This window comes from Alexandromys fortis, unplaced genomic scaffold (assembly GCF_014885135.2).
Source record: "Alexandromys fortis isolate MF-2015 unplaced genomic scaffold, M_Fortis_MF-2015_v1.1 scaffold_98, whole genome shotgun sequence".
NCBI lineage: Eukaryota > Metazoa > Chordata > Mammalia > Rodentia > Cricetidae > Alexandromys > Alexandromys fortis.
In genome coordinates, this window is record NW_026068002.1 from 3,396,415 (window position 1) to 3,404,084 (window position 7,670).

Consider the following 7,670-nt stretch of genomic DNA (forward strand, 5'->3'; position numbering starts at 1 on the left):
AGGGAGGGAGGGAGGCAGGGAGGGAGGGAGGGAGGCAGGGAGGGAGGGAGGGAGGGAGGGAGGGAGGCAGGGAGGGAGGGAGGGAGGGAGGAAGAAAGAAAAGAAAAAAGTCAAGGTGGAGGGGAGAAAATTGAACATTAGCATCCATGTTTCCAAATACCTAGTAACCAACCCAACATAGACACCAAAAACCAAAGGACACCTCTCTTTACTGGGCCAGGCTCCAGATCAAACTTTGGCAAGCTATTATCTCAGTAGGACTGGGTCAATCAAGGGAAGGGGACTAAAAATGTGATTACATCATAGCCACAGATGGTTAATTCCACTCATTCCTTTCCACCCTGGTATTCCCTCTGCTACGCTTTTCCTCGTGATCAGCAGTGTTAGAGGAATCAGGGCTATTCGGGGACCCAAAGGAAAAACTGACTTAGGAACATACAAGTGTTAGTAAAATTGCTTGTGCGTGAAATGCAATTATTCCTGTGGTTAGCTAAATGTCAGTTATTATAGGATAAAATTAACTTCTGGGAACATTTTTACATACATTTTATTAAAATTTCCACCAATGATGAGTTGAACAAAATAATAGCCTAAGACCATAATCACACGAGATATTCCTTGTTATAGTTGACTGACATTCAGTCTTCTCCGTTTCATTTACTACTCATGTGTGTGCCTGTGTGTGTGTCTATGTGTGCGTGTCTGTGCCTGTGTGTGTGTCTATGTGTGCGTGTCTGTGCCTGTGTGTATCTGTGTGTGTGTATCTTTGTGTGTTTGTCTGTGTGTGTGTACCTGTGTATGTGTCAATGTGTGTGTGTCTGTGTGTGTTTGTGTGTGTCTGAGTGTTTCTGTGTATGTGTCTCTGGGTGTCTGTGTGTGTGCCTGTGTGTATGTATGTGTGTATGTGTCTGTGTGTGCATCTATGTGTGTGTGTGTCTGTGTGTATGTGTCTGTGTGTGTGCGTCTATGTGTGTGTGCCTGTGTGTGTGCACCTGTGTGTATGTCTGTATGTGTGTGTGTCTGAGTGTTTCTGTGTATGTGTCTCTGGGTGCCTGTGTGTGTGTCTGTGTATATGTGTCTGTGTGTGCCTGTGTGTATGTCCGTATGTGTGTGTATATCCTTATGTGTGTGTATGTCTGTGTGTGTCTGTATATGTGTGTGCCTGTGTGTGTCTGTATGTGTGTGTGTCTGTGTGTGTGCCCGTGTGTGTCTGTGTCTGTGTGTGTCTGTGTGTGTCTATGTGTGTGTGTCTGAGTGTTTCTGTGTGTGTCTCTGGGTGCCTGTGTGTGTGCCTGTGTTTGTGCCTGTGTGTATATCTGTATGTGTGTGTGTCTGTGTGTATGTGTCTGTGTGTGCATCTATGTGTGCGTGTCTGTTTGTATGTGTCTGTGTGTGTGCCTGTGTGTGTGTCTATATGTGTGTGCCTGTGTGTGCCTGTGTGTATGTCCGTGTGTGTGTATGTCTGTGTGTATGTCTGTGTATGTCTGTATATGTGTGTGCCTGTGTGTGTCTGTGTGTATCTGTGCCTGTGTGTGTCTGTGAGTGTGTGTTTGTGTGTGTGGTAAGTATCAATTTTATCACCTGCGTAGATGGTTGTAGCTATTACAATAGTCAAGATGCTGAGCAGTTACCAGAACTCAATGATCCCCTTATTTTACATGGTGAGCACATGACATGTTCTGCTGATCTCAACAATTTTTTATTAAGTTCTGGATAAAGTATTAATTTCCTAAAAAATATTCTAGTGAGGTATTTTGGACCACAGGGAGTTCCTTTAACTTCTCTCTTTCTTGTGTACCTACTTTTTTCTAAAATAGAGTTCACCCTGACAATTATAAACCCTATAGTCCAACCTCTATTTCTTATGGAAACAAAAATCCTGTATACATCCCTGACTATGTCTGTTGCCTATGGAGGTCTGAAAAATTCAGAATGGGATTGCTTCATGGTATTACTGTTTTCCGTTTCACTCTACAAGTCTAGCAGAGTGTGAGGGAAGGTAATCAAATGTAACACATAATGAACACATGTTTTAAACTTGTATTAGGCAGTTTCAACACTTGGCTCATGCTGAACACTTTGAGCCTGTGCTCACGACATACCCAAAACCATCTACGGCATCTGTGTGGCTGCCAGTTTCAAATCCTCGCACAATGATAAGACAGTGGAATTTTTAAATAAACCAAATGGGCTTTTTGGCCAAGTCTTTTTTTCTGAGTCATGTGAAAATGTCTTTAAAGCTATTAACCCAGGTGGCTTGTGTTTTCTTTACACTCTCAAAGGACTGAGGGGGAAGTGGGTTTGACCATTTGCCCAGAGGTACTCAGAGAATACAGTGGCCCAGGCAGGCAACCCTGCAGCCTCATTAGCATAATCTAGATAGTCACGTCCCATGAGGCCATACTTCCAGTCAAGGGTGGGGTCACAGAAATCAGCAGACCAAAGCAAAAGCCAAATGGAAAATCACAGACTCAAAAACAGGGTGGTCCCTTTCCTTAGGCATCAGAAGGGTACTGGGTGCTAAAATACACCACAATTTCAGCTTTAGGAGTGAAACACAGGGAATGCACTTGGATCAGACCATCTTTGTTCCAGGAAGTTTACTAGATAGAAATGCCCTTTGTAAATAAATTATAAAACGAACTCTTTCCAGTTGTTCTGAAGGCAAAGTTCAAGAGTGCTGTTGGGTGTTGCAGTGACCTTAAGCTAAAACCTTATTAGCAATCAGAGTGGTTGTACCCCAAACACACAGTGAGTTGTGAGCTATGATTTTATTTGGGGGAGATTTAAGCAACCCTCTGTAAGGTAAGTAGTGACCCCAAACATGTCCTTTCAAGGTTTTAAATGTTCAATTCAGCATATTTATATTGGGGCCATCAATAAGAAGAGAAAACAACCAAACAGAAAATTGTACAGAAGTAGGAGAGAAGAGACTAGCTGGGTGGCCTGGGTTCCACACTAGAGACCAGTTCAGCACTGGGAACATCTCACAGCTAATGACAGTAGAAGACCCTTCCTAATTTAGTTACCAGGGCAACCTGATTATGTCCTCAAGGCAGGGTCATCTTAAGACCTCCGGGGGGCCATAAATACTCAGAAGAGCATGTTTCCCATCCAATCATCAACCAAGCTTAAAATGTCACTCAAAATAATATTTATACTAAACCATAAAATAAGGGTAAGGAAGGACAACCAGGCATAAGAGCTAGCTTTTCCCATAATGCCTATTTTAATGCTTCTCCAATCTCATATTTCTCAAGACAACATTTTTTTAAACCACAATTTAGGTGGCCCATTCTAGTCTGGATTTAGTGTTTTCAGCTCTGCTTTGAGGAAATGGGCTAATATTCGTGAACTCAAAGTTAGGTGGCCTTGGGACCCTGGGGGCTGATTTCTACGTAAATAACGAAGCACTGAAAGGATCCTCGGTGAATGGAAAGGATCCTAGGTGAATGTCAGCTATTTCACGCCTCACTTTGTTATAGTTAGGGCCACAAGTGCTTCCTGAGTCTCTCAGACCTGTACTGAACCACCTCAGGTCTCGTTTTCAGCTACACCATGAAAGTGGAGAGCAGTGTCCTGATGGTAGAAGACCTGCAAGAGAAAACATGGACTGCAGCCACAGCAGGCAGAAAGAGAATACATCGGACAACGGAGGAAAGTCAGGAGAGGTTTGTGATGGGTTGAGGGTAGAAGCTAAGGTGGGGGGGGGGGAGGAAGAGTGTTTTTTGCTGCACTATAGGAATGAAGGTGATGATCCTAATAAGACCATGGGGGGGGGAACAGTTAAGGAGTAATGTACAAAAATGGCTATGGTGCCTGCGGCACACTACAGGCTGGCTTGTTGCTTGTGTCTCCTTGTACACTCAGGTATACATTAATAGGGGCCTTTGTGTCCATCCAGAACTTAGAAGAAGAACCGGGGGTCTCCAAGTGAGTGAAACTAAGAACCAGATGAGAACTCTTTGGGTATAAAAATCACTCCGTTTGGAGGGAGTCGCGGGAGAGTGGGCTCATTGCTTACGTGGAGCTGCTATCTAAATTAGCTGACAGGACAGAAACAAGTCAAAGGAGAAAGAATTTGTCTCACGCCCAGTTTCAGAGGATTCAGTTCAGGGTTGCTTCTCCTTGGGTAGAACATCATGGTGATAGAAAAATGTAAGAGAGGACCTTGATCATGGTAGACAAGAAGCACATGAGGAGGGGACTAGGGGGCTGGGTGTGAACTTCAAAGATCCCCAGGGTGTCAGTTTCTTTTCTTTTGCTGCAGTAAACATCCTGACAAAAGCAGCTGAGGTTTTACTCTGGCTTTCCAGAAGGTCTACAGCTCATTGTGGGGGGTGGAGGGAGGCGTGGCAGCAGGAGCATGGGGCAGCCTGCCAGGCAGGAAGGAGACACAGAACAGAAAGTAGAACCAGGTTATAAAACCTCAAAGCCCACTGTGGTGGTTTGAAAGACGAGGGCCCCCAGAGGGATGAGCATGATTAGGAGGTGTGACTTTGTTGGAGTAGGTGTGGCCTTGTCAGAGGAAGCATGTCACTGTGGAGACAGGCTTTGAGGTCTCATATATGCTCAAGTCATACCCAGTGTCTCAGACCACTTCCTGTTGCATTCAAGTCAAGATGAAGGACTCTCAGCTCCTGCTCCAGCACAGTGTCTGCCTGTACCCCAACATGCCGCACCATGATGATAATGGGCTAAACCTCTGAAAATGTAAGCCACCCCAATTAACTGTTCTTCCTTTATAAGAGTTGTCATGGTCATGGCATCTCTTTGCAGCAATAGAAACCTCAACTGAGACACCCCATGACATACTTTGTCCAGGAAAGTTCTGTTTTCTAAAAGGTCCATGACCTCCACAAACAGCCCTATCACCTGGGGACCAAGTGTTCAAACACACAAGTTTCTCTCCACATACTACCTTAGCTATTTCAAACTGAGGTCGAGGTAAGAGCCAGTGCCTGGTTATTTTGTTTTTCTGACATTCAGGCAAGTTTTATTTACTAAAATACAGATGAAATATCACTACAGTTTTATTGCTCTTTTGGGTATTTGTGGTTTTCAATAGTTTAATAGAATTTGTTTTTTAATGTTTTTAAAAATTCAGTTAGCCCAAAAACTTTTTTTTTGAAAGGTCAATATTTGAGAAAGCACAAAAGGCCTATAATCCTCTTTATTATCATGCATTTGATTGGATTTAAAGCTTTTCTGACATTTATTTTCTCATCACAATGATCAAGTCCTTGATAAAAGCCAAAAGGCCATCAGACTCACAGAACATATAGAAAAAGTTCAAAATATGTTTACAGCCCTATTTAGGCAATGTTAAGGACAATAAAAAATTGGGATCCATGAGTCCTGGTTGCTCTTTGCTGCTGTCTAAATGGCTTTCTTTGGGCTAATGTTATCAAGGGAAACAACAAAGCCAAGCAAATCAAGCCCAGCACCTTTTACACACTACCTACCTCACAGAGAAAAGGTTTAGAATTTTAAAATTAACCTCAAATATAAAACTGGAAGCAAAATCTTTTCCTTCAGCGGCCTCCTTCTGGAAGGTGCTTTGTTCTTGGACAATGAAGAGCCCCAGCAGAGAGACTGAAGGAGAGCGGAACGGTGACAGCTTCAGATCCCCTCGGCAGAGACGTCTGAGTAGGAAGGTCTGTGTGGGACTGGCACTAATAGATCTGTCCTAGCAGGAACAAAGGTCACATTATTCATTGGATCAGCTTGCGTGTTGGTTACAACAGTAAGAGACGGATCCAAAGATGCTATAATCACAGTAACTCTTGCTATCTGTGAAGGAATGGTTCCAAGATTCCCTTGAGGGCATCAAATTCATGAATGCATCAGTACCTTATTTTCAATGGTGTCATATTTGCATGTAACCATGAACTTCCTTCTAGGTACTTAAATCATCCCTAGACCTTTATAACACGTAAATTCCATCTCAGCTGTTGTACTATATTGTTTATGGAGTAAAAATGTGACTGGGAAAAGCCTCTTGACATGCCTGTGGGGGTTATCTGACTTCCTCTTTATGACAGGAACTCACCCACCAACGAGTACAACTCTCCCAGGCTGGGATGCTGGACTGTACAAGGGGAGCACGGCGTGGATCTGCTGTGTGCATGTATGCTGCTCTGCTCCCTGATTATACATATGATGTAATTAGTTGCTTCAAGATCGTACCACCTTTAATTCTGCACCATAATGCATGATACCCTTGAACTGAGACAAAATTCTCTTTCCCTTAAGTGACTTTTGTCAGTGTTTCATCTCAGTACCAAGAAATACAACTGAGACCAAAGACAAGAGAAGATAGGTCTGTACATGTTAAGTACAGACACACACACACACAAAATAAATATATTCTTAACCCACAGATGATGAGATCCACAAACACAGAACCTGGAATACAATGAGCCAACTATACACTTAGCAGCTAAGAATGAGTGCTAAAGACCTCTCATGGTATCCCACGTTATGCATTTGAGCACCTTATATGGATATCCTCGCCTCTGCATGAAGGTCATAATTCTAAACTTCATGACCTCATGGAATGACACAAATCACATGTCTAAGACATAATCAACTGTAACCATTTCCATTACAGAATTATGAATTTGCAAAATTAGTGGCTGTGTGGATTCAGAATGGAAAAGAGCTCAGAACAGAGGTGACATAGAGACTTGAATGTACTATAGAATCTGCTTACAAGGGCAATGAAGAGTCTTCTGCTTAGCAGAGATGGAGCATCAGCATGGCAGAGATTGAAGAATAGTAAGGTGGTAGCAGCTTCACACCCCACCACCAGAGACTTCTCAGTAGGGTGGTTCAGTGTGGCTTTGGTACTAATAGATCCATCCTGTAAGGAACAAAGGTTTATCAAGAGCCCGCCAGAAGGAGGTAGCTGAAGGAAGAGCAGGAGGAATGGTGTCTCAGAAGGACACAGGGTGGGAACAGCTAAGAATGTTATTCGCGTGATTCTTCTGTGACTCCTGATGTCGACAGATACTGATCTCATCAGCTAGGATTGATGGGTGGGAGCCAGGTGCCAGGTGCACTGTAGGGGCTCAGGGATGGTTACTGAACAGGTGACAAAAGCCAGCACAGACAGACTCAGTGACGTCCCCAGCAACCTGCTTCCACCTGTCAGCGATACAAGACAATGACTTTCCTTTCCTGAGCACCAGATGGCTTCCAGACACCTTCCCGTCCTCCTTCAGTTCCAGCGAGACACTCAGACAAATATCAGCTCTGCCTTTACACACTTTCCTGGCCTTTTAAAGTCCCTGGGTGACTGCCACATTATCCACGGCGAGAACCAAAGTGAAGTTTAGCCTCCAGTAACTTTCAAAGAGGTTGGGAGAGTCCTCTGGGTAATTATGATGCCCAGTGGTTCCTGTCACAGTGACCTTCGCTTCAGACATACAGAGAGTAATGAGATACAGCCGCCTTCGTGGAGTTCCCCAGTCTGAGCACGTTCACACGGTAATGCCAAGCAGTTGCTCAGTCTTTAGCCATCTGCCCTAACCTTCCCGATCATCACACAGCAGAGGTGACCATGGGACCTCCTACTCCGGCAGGCTTGCTCTTTCAAAAATGGCAGTTGGAAGGAAGCGCTTGCCGCAGCACTGACAAGCACCTGGGAGCACAGGGGATGCGACCTA